Here is a 14,100-nt window from a genome sequence, read left to right as displayed (position 1 = left end):
GACACAATTAACTCTGGAGAACAATAAATGACAAGAGAAAATTTGCTGGTAAAAGTCCTTTATAGAGAAAAAAGAACAAGAACTTTCCAGGGCAAAAATCCTACAAAGGTTATTTTGACAGTGTTTCTCAGATTATTTTGATAGCAGAGCAGATCCTGTGGCTTTTTCTTCAGCACTAGGCCAAAAGAGATTATCTTTTTCCTCTATTTTTCCTCTGAGATTCAAAGATTTTCTTTCCTTTGAAAAAAAATGTCAGTTCTATTCATTTTCTGTGATGCCTGGTGCTTGAATTATCCAAAAGAGGTAATATCTAGGAGGCAGTAGCAAACTGAATATGGCACAGAATTAGTTACTATTTTTTCAACAAAAACCCCACTTTCAGTACTAATTGTTTGTACCAAGAGGGCCTCCTACTGTTACAGCAGATAGTGTGAACATCTGAATTTACTCTTTCCTAATACTTTGGTAATTGCAGTTGTATGTCTGATAAATCTTGTACAAGCTGTGAGACCTTGAACAGAGAAATCAGTAGAGTTATAAGAATCTACCTAACTGAAATTAATTCTCTAGCTAGCTTCATGTTGCTCTGTGACCAATCATGCATTCTAACCAAATGCCTGACAGAGCCATATGTCCTATCATTTGTATTAATTTTCCCTAATTGGTCATAATATTAACTTACAAGTACCTGCTGTAGGTGATGTTGAGGGTAGAGTGTCCTATAACATAAAGTATTAACCTTCACTCTTGTCAGAGAGAATATGTAGCCTAAAATCTCTTACCTTTATTTGGACTCCCAGAAAATCCATGCATGTGCTTTTAAAATTACAGGTTTTAACCCTTTCATTTGAATTTAAATTCAAATGGAAAATGGAAGGGCACCCTTTGCTTTTCTTTGTAAGCTTAATAATCAAGACAAATAACAGTGCTTATGTCACACATTTCAGTTAAGAGCATTCAGGACAGTATCAGAATTCAGTCTCAGGATTCCACATTTATTTCTAGAGTAATAGCATCATGTAGAGCACATAGGGTTTCAGGTTGTATCTATACAGCATCTGATAATTTGATTTGTATTTCTGAGAGGCAGAGTTTCTTTCTCATACTTTTTCTTGTGTTTCTTAGTACAAAATTCTCCCACAAAGTTGCTCACAGCAGTTTTGTGTCTTTGAAAACCTAACCTGGAAAGGTGTAACTGTTCAATCAATTTTACAAGCTTTATCTAATGTAGCAGGGAGAAGATTTTTGAACTCTTTAAAATTTCCTTGATAATATGAATCTTACATGACTGTTTATTAGTCAGTTTTTCAGCACTATGAATGTATGAAAGTACTTAATGCTGATACCATACAGATGATGTTATCACCCAGGATTTTGATAATAGAAAAGCACATTCTGGCGGTTTTGGGAAGTATTCTACGCTCTGGGAAACATTGTAATGAAGATGGCCATTTTACAGCTATGAGCTTGCCTTGGAGAAAAGATGGCTAGCAAAATTTAATTTGATTAAAGAATGATCTGCCAAGATATTGTTTGGTGTTTGGAAAGGAAAAAGACCTATTCTACATCTGGTAAAATATGCAGATATAGATCTACACAGTATATTACTTGCTTAGCAAGCAAGAAGTAGTAATCTACTCAGCAGGTGAACTTATTATTCTGTGTCTTCAACAGTTATTCACATGTTACAAATATTCTCACCCTGTAGTCTATAATTAGTAAAATCAAAATGTAATAAAAACACCAAACGAAACACCCAGGACTGCAGTATTTGCATGGTTAATTGAATCATACATATTTAGTGGGATAATATGATTAGTGAGAGAAGGAAACTAATATTATACTCAGAATATATCACCTTGACTCTTAACTGAGAATTTTTAAAGCAAAGTAGAAGCTATGGGAATGTCAGTAGTTGACCTCCTCAAAGTAGTTTTAGCTCTAGAGAGAAACTAGTGCTGAAAAGTTGTTTTGAGAATGAAACATAAAAACTGCTGTCTTTTGATAACTAATTTAGACTACCTGGCTTGCAATGAAGAAAAAAGTTTAGGATCCTAGCAATATACATGTATGTATTAAAGGATGTGAGAACACATGACTACAACCCTAGACATTTTTATGCTATATACCAGTTACAGCATATTGAGCAAAGTTTGATACACTTACGTTTGTGGGGATGAGAATGTTTGTGGGACAAGGTTGCAACCCAGCATTGTAGGGAGACTTAGGGATATGTCGATGTACTCCTTCAGCCTTTCTACCTTTGTCAGCAGGCTGTAAAGGAGGGATGGGTTGCCCTGGGGACACTTTGGGTATGAAAAGTTGGGGAGTTGGCACTCTGGGGCTTGCCAAGAGATGCTGAGGCCTTTCAACTAGTTGAATCCCTGCTTTCCCAGTAGAAGTATTCACATGGCTATAAAGAGGAAATTTAATTTTCTCTGTTCAACTCCTACTGAAAAAAAACCAACCGAAAACATTTATCCAAAGAAATTTTCATTCAGAATATATTGGATGCACTTAGCAATAATAACGACTAGCAAGAATGAGTTTTCAAGATTTGGTACAGCAGGCAATGGTATAAACAAATATCTGTTTGTAAACCACTATCCTTTTGTAAGTCACTGTAAAACAGAGAGAGAATTTCAGTTTAAATGGGGGTGCTAAATTTACCTGAAAAGGACAAAGATTTGATCTGAAATGAATTAAGTTCAACTGAATAATGTTTGTTTTGGTTTTGTTTTTTTCCCTTTGAACTATGTTGAAATATTGAAGTCAAATATTAGAATTCTATCTCCAATGCAGTTTTACTTTGATGCGACACGTGAATACACAGTAACGTCAAAATGATTGAAACATTAGAAAAAAAATCTCTGCTTATTGCTCTCTAATATTGTTTTGGGAATATTTTTGAAAAAAACAGCTACTTCTTGCAGTCCTTTCTTATCTTTCTTTAAAGCTGCATGTCTAGGCAGAAGTAAAGTTTTCCTTGTGTAACTACCTTAAAGTATTACTGAAGTAATTCTCAGAGCGTCATGACAGAGAAGGGGCAGGCAAAGTTATTAGAGCTGTGTGCATGGTTGATAGATTCTTGATCATTATATAAATTGATCTGCAGTTCCCAAAAGACAGCACACTCAGTTTACTGATTGGAAAAGTCAAAATAGTCATACTTGTCACCTAAATCTTTGTATTTAGATGTAGACATTTATATGTTAACACTTTTAATAAGGTACCTTTTTAATATGTCTGTATATAGTCCACCGCCTGACAGTATGTATGCATGTACTTGTCTGTATACAACCATGTGCACTAAAACAGAACCACAAAAATGTCATGATCCACATCTCGCTTAGGCTCTACTCAGGTTTAAAATACTGTTTAAATTGGTTTTGACTATTTCTTCTTAATGCCATTCCTGACTTGGAATTCTATGGCAGAGGAGAGAAAAATGGAACTGTACCAGATAAATTTACTGTACTGTTGAAATCTCAGATAAAGGGTGGATTAAGTTTTGGGTGATGTTTTTTATAGCTGGTTATCACCACTCCACAAAAAGCCCTAGCTGATATGACTTTAATATTAGCTCTGACCAGGACTCCTTCATATACTTTGTGATTGTATTTCTTGTTCTCCCTTCGTAACTTAAGAGTAAGTTTATAAAAGGCAAGTAATGTAGCAATGCACAGCTAAGATCAATGAATTTTTAAGGTACCACTTCTTACTGGAAATTACAACTCAGGTCAGGTACCTAGATACATAAGGTAGAACATCATGGAAAAAAGGCATCATAAATATTGGAAAAGTGAAAAGTGACCCAGCTGTAGATTCTGATAATAAAAAATTGTTCAAAAAATGCTTTTAATTTCTATACAATATGAAATGCTTCAAGTTGAGTTGTGGAGAGAGTTGTTACCAAACAGCTTTGTCTAGTGGTGGGCTTTCAAGTTTGCTCTGATAGAACATAGCGTTCCCAAATCCCAGAAAGAAAATACTATGGACTGTGGTCTGTGGTAGTCTACTGGAGGAACAAGGAGGTCCAAGCCTGAGAAAACTGTTTTTATGTGTGTTACCCTGTGTGTGGAGCAGGTGAGGGAGAGAGAATCCAATGACTAGTTACTCAGTAGACTGAGTGCCTAAGGCCAGTTAGCCGAGGTATCTCTATTATATAGGTGTATATGTTTCCCACTAAATGTTCTTATCATGACCAGCCAGAGAGAGGGCCAGGATGATGGTATTGGAGTTGTTGGCATTAGCCCAAATGCTGAGAGTCTGTGTTGATCCTGTTGGCCATGTGCACCCGTGCTGTTTATGTTGCTTTTGTACGAGTGCTTATTGGAAATTCCTGCTTGGCTCTACTACTGGCTGGACCTTGAAGTGTTGGGATGTGGCAGTCCTGCCTCTATGAGGCTACCAGATTCAGAAACTCCTAACAATTAATATTTCATGGGAGCCTTGGGAAAAATAAAAATAATAAACTATGAAGTGTTTTACTTATTGTATCAAATCTGAGGGAAAATGGCAGAGTTCCTGACATGTTCATATGAGTGTAATCAAAAGTGAGCAAAGTTTTGGTATCATTGCACTTTATATTGTATTAGATATCTTCTATCTGAGCCCAGTTTTGGGTTTATTTGATATCAATCAAGTCTAACAAATCTTATGTGTGTCTGTTTAATTCATGGCTCAGTGAGATGGAAGCAAAAATGTGGCAAGTCAGTTTAACACTCCAGTGTTTCAAATGACATCAAGCTGGTTGCAGAGTATTGTGCTTGACTGCCTGGACTATACCAGATGAAATCTGAGAAACAGGCTTGCAGATATTACCATCTGCTCCCTCATCTACCCCTCAAGGTCAAATCTGCAGGATCATCTTATAGTTAAGTCTGCAGGGACAAGAACAACTCAGTTCCTCAAATCTCAGGTACTGACTATGCAGTAGTCCTGGCATTCCTGCACAAAGGAAGAGGACACTTTGGATGTCAGCAGACAAAGTGAAAGCAGCATAAAAATGCATGTAGAATTCCCATGTACAGCAAGGTATTCAATAGAATTATGGCCTGATCTGTCCTCATCCAGCTGTGTAAAATCCACATGTATTAGTAAGAATTCAGACAACTCAGACCACACAGAATCATCGGATCATTTAGGTTCTAAAAGACCTTTAAGATCATCAAGTTCAGCTGTTCACCCAGCACTGCCAAATCCATTAAATCACATCCCCAAATGCCACATCTACATGTCTTTTAAGTACTTCCAAAATGGTGATACAACAACTTCCCTGGACAGCCTGTACCAGGGTACACCCATGGACATGACAACCCTTTTAACACCACCACTCTCTGGGCCTGACCATCCAGCCAATTTTTTACCTACTTAGCAGTACACACATTCAAGCCATGACCAGCCAGTTTCTCCAGGAGAATTCTGTGGGAAATGGTCTCAAAGGCTTTACTAAAATCTAGCTAGATTCCATCCACAGCCTTACCCTCATCAACATGTGTATGCAGGCTCCCCAAATGAGACAGGGTGTCCCTGCCTAGATGGAAATAAGTACAAAATACTTAAGAGCCTAATGAGTAGGTTATGTCCATAAGACAGAGGAAGGTTTTCTAGTTTATGAATATTTGCTAATTAGATGCATAGTAACTAATTAATTTTGACAGAATTATGTAGTTCTCTGTGCGCTCACCTGGAGAATTCAAAAAGACCCATGACGCAAGTTTTTTTAAAAAAAGTATTGTAAAAACCCACAGTTGTTAGAGAACATCAAAGATTCATACCTCAAGGTTAAGATGAATGAGTAGTGGTAGCAGTGTCATCCAGCACCAAGGGACAAACGTATAACACAGAGGACAGGTTGCTTTATCCAACCAGTCTTCTGCTCCTTCCCAAATGTTAATATTTGCTGGAGGACTGATTCTCACATGTGAAAATTTTAATGAGTTAATTCCCCTATGAGAGAGGGAGGGAGGGCATTTATTTTAATTAAATATCATATACATTGAAACTATAAGATCACAAGCAACCAGATGCTCTGTTCATTCCAATTAATTATGCTTTGGGATTTCTGATATGCAGAAAGGACCTTGAATAGATCATCCTTAATTATAAACTTACATTGCTAATGGTGAACAAGAATGAAGAGAGTGGTCCAGAGATGCAAACAGTTGCTGAGAGTATAGAGTGACCTTCTACAGTTTATTAATGACAGAAAAGTAGAGTCACAATGTTTCTCGAAGTTCATTGCCTATAGCTATTGACATGACATTTAAAGATTACGGCAAGCGTTGAGAAATTTTTTTTCAATTAACAATTCCTCATTTTCTTCATAACATCTCCAAAGATACAAGATAACCTTGATAAGCAAGAAGCAAAGAGATGTTATAATACCTGTATTCATAATTAATTGTGAAATATGCTTTAGAGAACAACTTGTTGAAATTCAGTTTATTAGTAATTTCAAATCCAAAAAGTAATTGTACTGCAATCTGGGACAGCTTTTGCAATAGAGGGATTTGGTGATGCATGTTTTAATGATTGACACCATGTCTAATATGCTGCCTGGGACCTTCTTTTATTTTTTTCAGATATATTTGTCTGTGCATGAGCATTTCTACAGCTGTCCAGAAAAGCACATAGAGGCACTATACTCAAAAGCATCATGTATTGTATTCCCTTATATTTAGTGATCTGAGTCAGATTCTCACTTGCTGACAATCAGAATTCTTCACAATTACATATTTATTTACATTTTTTGGAAATTGAGAGCAGAAAGAATAAAATAGGTTGAACAGTATCAACATGTAAAATTTTTCCAACCTCTTACCAAGCAATCATTGGAGAACATTGAAGAGCATGGTCTGGCAAGATGCATCTCACCCATATTCTGCAACACATATCAGACTGGAAGTATAGTAGGCCAAATGATATTTTATGAATGCATCATCTGCCTATATCAATGCAGAATTTGTATACTGTTTTTCTTGATCTGTATACAGTAAAATGACTGTTGTTAGCTAAAGCCTGTGGTTTTATGAAATAGAAAAGCACTATATTGATGTATTTTTCTTTATCCAGCATTTTCAGTGATTAGAATAGTTTCTTCCCATAGATATATTCTGACTTACTTCCTTAAGCTGAGCAATACCCTACTAAAAAAAAAGTGTTTATATCTAAGCCCATTATAACTTATTATAAGCCCTTATATCTTATAGCTAAGCCCTTATATCTTATTACAACTAATATTTCTCAAGAAAACTTCATTTATAATCTGCTACAGAACTCATTGCTTCATGGAGAATGGAGCTGAGTGGCATAAATACCAGGCAGGTAAGGTGTGGAAACAACCTAGAACAAAGTGAGCTGAACTTCACTCTTAATGTCCACCAAGAAAGAAGAGGATATAAAAGAGGAGGGAAGCGCTTATGTTCCATTCTTCTTTCTGTTGTAAGCTGTGTTTAGGAAGAAACAGTATAACAGTATTAACATTAGCATTTGTGAGACTGAGGTATGCTACTCCTGGATGTCACTTCTGTTTGTTTGTTTGTTTGTTGTTTGAATTTATTTGAATTTGTTTAAGAGCCTGCTTTTTGGAAATAATGCAATAGATACGACCAAAACTTTACTGATCTGAAATAAAATGGATTCACAAAAATGGTTTATGGGCAAATGAAAAAATATCAATGATGTTGCATTATGATAACATAAGGAAGAATTCCCTTTGAAAAAATTTTCTCAGCTTTTATGTGTACGCATGTGTGTGTTCATTTTGGTAATTCTGTTCTGCTTTTTGAATATTAGGGTTTTTTAAAATTATCGGGGGGTAATTGGTCTGCATTTCTTCTCATATCCTTGCCATTCCAGAAAATACAGTAATGATTTGTTCTCAAGATAGCAGGATCTTTTACTCCTTACTAAAACTGCTACTGTGCTTGAAGATACTTAGGAAAGGTATTACTCCACTTAATTTATTCAGTAAAAATGTGATTTAAGGCTGGAGAAGTTAATTCTTCAATCACTTATTGCTGAAAGGTCATTCAATTAACATCACATTATGCTTGTTAACTGTCAGTGTAAAACTGACACCATTACCTAGGCATGCAAATTGGAAGATAGATATTATAAGAATATCCTCTGTTCAATTAGAAGCACACACATGGCTAGAGCTGGTTTTGCAGATCTCCAGATTTTAATGACTAGAACAATGAAATGAGCTGAGTCCACTACATCATTAGTTGTTGCTAATGTTTGCAACAAAGAGAAGAATGCATCTTCTCTTTCAAAAGGTTAAAGATAAGAAAAACATCTTGTTATTCCAATTTTTCTGTTATATAAGCAAATACAATCTTTATTGCTTATGGATGATATTCCTAAAGGAATTAATATTACTTAAGCATCTAGATACTGTTTTATATTTGCATCTAAGCCCAGACCTTGTATACTCCAGCTATATATATTAGAGTGGTATCACTGTAAACTCTAACAAATACTGATTTTTTTTCCATTTCAAAGTTTTGGATGAAATGGTTTCTAAAGTAGGGATCTAAGAAAAGTCTCCATGATCTAGTTGTCTTTTTTTGTTTTGTTTTTAATTTGTCTCACAATCCTTAGTGGGTCTTATAAAACCTATATCTATAATTATACTAGACTGAGATCTGCAAACATGCACACTGAAACCCATGGGGATGGTATCTTTTCAATTGTATTCATTCAGTTAGTAGAGCATTCAGGATGTAGACCATGGCAATTTATCTTCCTTTGCTTCTTGAAGAGATTCACAACTGACCTTTCCAAAACTCTCAATCCTGGGCAAAAATGTTTGAGCAACTAAAGGAGTAGGTACCAGAATATATAAATAATTCTGCATTCTCCCAGGCCCCTCTTTGTCACTCCATTGGATTCCTTTAGAATTTTGGATTCTCCTATAACAGAAGTAGGAAATTACTATACTTGAAACAAATTTGCTCAGTGCTGCAGTTGCACATACATTTAAATCATAGCTAAAGCATCTGAATATCAACAGACTGGATTACAAATGATGAGGATTTAATGAGTCCACTGGGTTTCATTTATTTGCCTTTGGTTTTTCACCTTCAAGTTTCTTAACTTCAAGATTTTGTTTGCAGGCAGGAAGATGAAAATCTACTTCTCACAAAATAGGTTCTAATATTTTCAAGTGATCAAAAGATCTTAGATACTGATTTTTTAAGAGGTATAAAACAGGTTTTAAATCAAATATCATGAGAGAAGTGCAAAAAATCTCAAATATGATGGCAGTGGCTTTTTATTTTATGGCTAGGAATTATCTATGAAATCAGAAGCAGTGCCATCCTTTTTACAGTTACTCTTTTACAATTTGGAACTATTGTGTTCATTTTATATAATTTGGTAACTGCCATGTAAAAATACCTTTAAAATGGATTTTATTTTATAATCTGGGTTAAATATTATTGCACCATATACAATTGGCACATTTCCTTTCAATTATAATTTTAAGCTCTTCCTAGGATTTCAGTACCCACACTCCCCAGCTTATTGGCTGAAATATTTCTATAACTTCCATAACTTCAATTTTCTTTAGTAGAAAAGTAATCTAAAAGTGTAAATAAACCTCTTAAATACTGTCCTTTAAACATGTAATTTTTTCTAAAATTTCTTTTCTTTTTCATAAGGCACAGATTTATACTCAATGTGATGGTTTTCCTCAAGTGAGAAATTTTTATTTCTCCCTAGATCCTTAATGTCTTTGTTTCATTCAAAGAATATTTTATAGTCATGGTCTCTGTTTTGACTATATAAATTAAAATCAGTCTCATCTATCTTTTGCTCTCCAAAATTTAAGTTTCTGTCTTTACTAGTGAAATACAACTGTCCTGTGAAGGTATTTTTGAAAAAGAATGGAAAGTATGCCTTCCTTTCTTGATTTATTTCAGAGAATATAGACAACTACCTGGACTAGAGGTCTAACTTTTAAACAAGTGTAGTTTGGTGACATGATTTCCTTCTCAAGTATAGTTACAACTTTTAGGCACTTACTAAAAAATATGGGTTCATTCAAAGTTCTTTCAATGCCTGTAACCATGATACACAAAATAAGTACTTTCAACCTGCTCTTTCAAGTGTTAAAATCCACATCAAAAACCACAGTGATCACAGAAGTTTAGTCTAGGACATTCACTTTTTTCTATGTTATTTGCACGTCATGTATTTTGGTAAATGACCATGTCAGAAGAAAGTAGTCTGTGCCCATTTTTTTTTTAAATTAAAATTAATTAAATTAATTAATCTCATGTATAGTCAGAAAAGGAACTAGAGGATTGAAATAGTACCAAAATTTTCATTGTTGCCCATTCATTGTTGCAATCAGCTCTCAGAATCTGATAAGTTTTATGGGTTCTTTTGCAAAATTTGTATTGGTTATCTCCTGAGATTTCTGTCAGACTGAACAGACAGAATTATTATACGCCTACTGAAGAAGGAATTCTTTACATACAAGAGTAGCTTGAGTTCAACTCTGCACAATAATTACCTTAAAAAATTAAAGGTCAGGGCAACCACCAACCATATGAAGATTAACAGAAAGTTCTGGATTCTGTACCTGGAATGTGGCAACCCTGGATGGACAGACCAGCTGAGGAACAAGAGGCTGGAGAGTGGCACTATGAAAGGGACTGTCGGAGTCGACGGGAGATAAGCACACCAGAGGATGATCAGCAAATCTCAACTTTATTGGAGCAATAAGCACACTTTTATAGGCATAGTAATAAGGCTCATACATATTGCAAAAATAAAGCTCATCATTGGTCTATTGTTAAAGGTCAGCTCCACCTCTATTGGTACATACTCAGGATGCTTGTGGTCCTGTTATTGTACAACTCCTTGCTCAAGGATACAGGGTCCTTGCCCAAGACCCTATTGCTTAACCAGCTGCAACTTATCATGTCCCCTCTCTTCCAACCAGGCCTCCACAAAACTCTCCACAAGACACCTGGGAATCCTGGTCAATGGAACATTAATTATGAGTCAGCAGTGCCCTGGCAGCCAGGAGAGCCAACCTAGTCCTGGGGGGCATTGGGCACAGCATTGCCAGCCACGCAAGGGAGGGGATTGTCCTGCTCTTCTATGCACTGGGGTGGCCTCACCTGAACTGTTGGGGGCAGTTTGGGGTGCCACAATATGAAAAAAACCCCAAACTATTAAACTATCATAAAATGTCCATAGAAGGGCAACAAAGATGGTGAAGGGCCTTGAAGAGAAGCCACATGAGAAGCAGCTGAGGTCACTTGGTCTGTTCAGCCTGGAGGAGAGGAGAGGGGCGACCTCATTGCAGTAACAAAGCAATTCCTTGTGAGGGGAAGAGAAAGGGTAGACACTGGTGATGTCTTCACTCTCATAACCCATAACAGGTCACAAAGAAATGGCATGAAGCTCTGTCAGGGGACATTTGGGTTGGCTATCAGGGAAAGGTTTTTCATCCAGTTGGGCACTGGAACAGGCTCCCCAGGGATGTGGTCACAGAATCAAGTCTGACAGAATGCCTTTAGACAATGCTCTCAAGCACATGGTGTGACTTTTGGGGATGGTCCTGCACAGGGCAAGGAGTTGGACTTCATTATCCTTGTGGGTTCCTTCCAACTTAGCATATTCTGTGATCCGACGATAACTGTAGAATTAGAATCCTACCTCTTAAAGCTATTAAGAATATATTGTAATTGTTATAAAACTGATTAGTTACACCTTTCTGGGAGACACTACTGGGAGTCATCCATTGCAGTTAGTGCTGGAAATAAAAGCAATAAACGTTAAGCTATGTCTGTGAATTCTGTTCAGTAAGATAAGAATTATTATGATGGAACACTGCTGAAATTTGAACTAGGTCTTATCACTAGTGAGCAAGTTAAGCTAAAGGGGAAGATGCTGCACTTGATCAATTGCCTGAAGTTCTTTGTATAATGTTTTCTTACATATGTGATGTAATATAGAAAATAAAAAGGAAATAAAACTGTTATATTAAGTCTTTTCATATTCCCTGTTTCTTTTTTTTTTTTTTTTTTTTATCCAGAACATTTTTTCCCAGGCTGACTTATTTGCTTAACTTCATTTAAAGACAGAATCCACCACCCTACTTTGTCATACTTGTGTGTTTTAAGGGCTCATGAAAACAGGGTCCTATATTAAAATCACAGATTCACTTTTCTCTGCTTGTCAAGCTGCTAAGACATCCTTCTCTGAGGGTCTTTTAGATTGATAACCTTTAGATCAGTTGTGCTGTAAAAAGTTTGCAACTCAGGTTTTTGATGTTTTTCCATTATGCTTATGGACTTATGCTATTACGACTCAATAACAAAATTCCATAATCCTCTTGGGTAATTGTGCTTTTTTTAACCTTCTTTCTTTATACTTTGTAACTTTTCACAATATTTTCTACAAGCTAGTAGAGAGAACTTCTCTGGGACAGAACAAACTCAGGATATGTTTTTGTAGACTGATTTTTTGTCTGCTTTCTATAAGAAGCACATGACTTTCAGGATTAGTAGTCACCTGTCATCTTCTTAACAACAATATTGTGAGTTTGTGTTACTGAAAATTATGCATGTATTAATTTCACAAGGTATCAAAGTGAGAGCGAGAATTTCCCTGAGCTGATAACAAATTAAACATATGCCCTATGGGCTCATGTCTTGGGTTTCCTTGGCATTGATGCTAATGATATCATGGTTGTAGCTGGCTGTTGTGGATTTTTGTGTTAGGTAATATATAAGTTTTATTTCCCTTGTGAATTGTCTGACATATGAGTGTTTTCATCCACCTTCTTTTACAAAACTTGTAACTTTATTGTCAATGAGGATTCTCTGCAGTTTCCCCATTTGATTAACAGATTCACATATTGGGAGAATGAGTCGAAATTTTACACATATGTAGGATGATAACATACATTTTGCTTCCATGAGAAACCAGGATCAAATTGTCTCACATTCCTAAGTAAATATAAAAATGTAATTAGATTTTAAGCATATAATTGAAACATCTGATATGTTTAATAAATACATAACAATATGTTATGTATTTATTAAATACATAAAAGGATCAAGAATTTTCAGATTAAATCTGGACATTTATTTGCACAGGTACTACTGATATCTAATGGTATAATACTCAGAAATATCTCTTAGGAATTATTTTCTAAGATAAACTGAAAAAATCAGTTTTCCAGATTTTTACATAAAAATTATGGCTTTCTATACCACTTGTCTGGCAAAGCCCAGGTTCGTGAAAATAGGCAGCATTGTAAATTATATTTATTTTGCATATTTTAGAATTATGATGTCAAAGGAATGGTCAAGTGTGCAGGTGCAGATTTCTATAACCACAAGATACTTGCCTCATGAATAGGCTAATTAGTTGAGATGTAGAAAAAATTAGGACATTGCAGTGCTCATAATGTAAAACCCTAATGTTCAAACCAGCATGAAACTGGCTGTACTAATGCAAAATCATCCAGGAATAACAGAACTATTTTCACCTCCCCCCTGATTTACAAAAGCAGTATTTTATAGAGAGTGCCATAGCCGTATCTCCAAAGAGACCTTCTATTTAAGCTTCTGTGGAATTCCTGAGGCCTTTTCCCTGTTTTGTGATTAAAAGTTGTTGTTGAAGCATTTTCAAAATATTGTAATTAATTTAATTTGTCTACATGACTAGAGTAAGTAGTGCAGCCAATTAAGATCTAGTATTATGGCCCTAGGGCTTTAGTCTGAAACATTGTTTAGACAGGAACTAATGCAATTATCCTTATCTGAATGCTCTGAAGGAGATAGGAAGAAAATGCCAATTTGATCTCTTTACATAGGCAAAGAGACCCTTCTCTACACATAATCAAAGTGGAAACATTCTCAATAATACATGCAGCCTAATTAAACTAGTTAAAACAACTATAAGAATCTTTACAAATGAACTTTATGAAAGACTATTTTTGCTGATAATGTTTAGGACTCAGACAAATGTTATGAAATTATAACATGCATAAATCCCTTCTTCTTTTAACTTCTATTCTTGAAGATGCTCAGTATTACTGCTTTTCTTTAAAATAATGGTTGCATA

Source organism: Fringilla coelebs, assembly GCF_963513975.1.
Source record: "Fringilla coelebs genome assembly, chromosome: 1".
NCBI lineage: Eukaryota > Metazoa > Chordata > Aves > Passeriformes > Fringillidae > Fringilla > Fringilla coelebs.
This window is presented reverse-complemented; position numbering follows the sequence as displayed.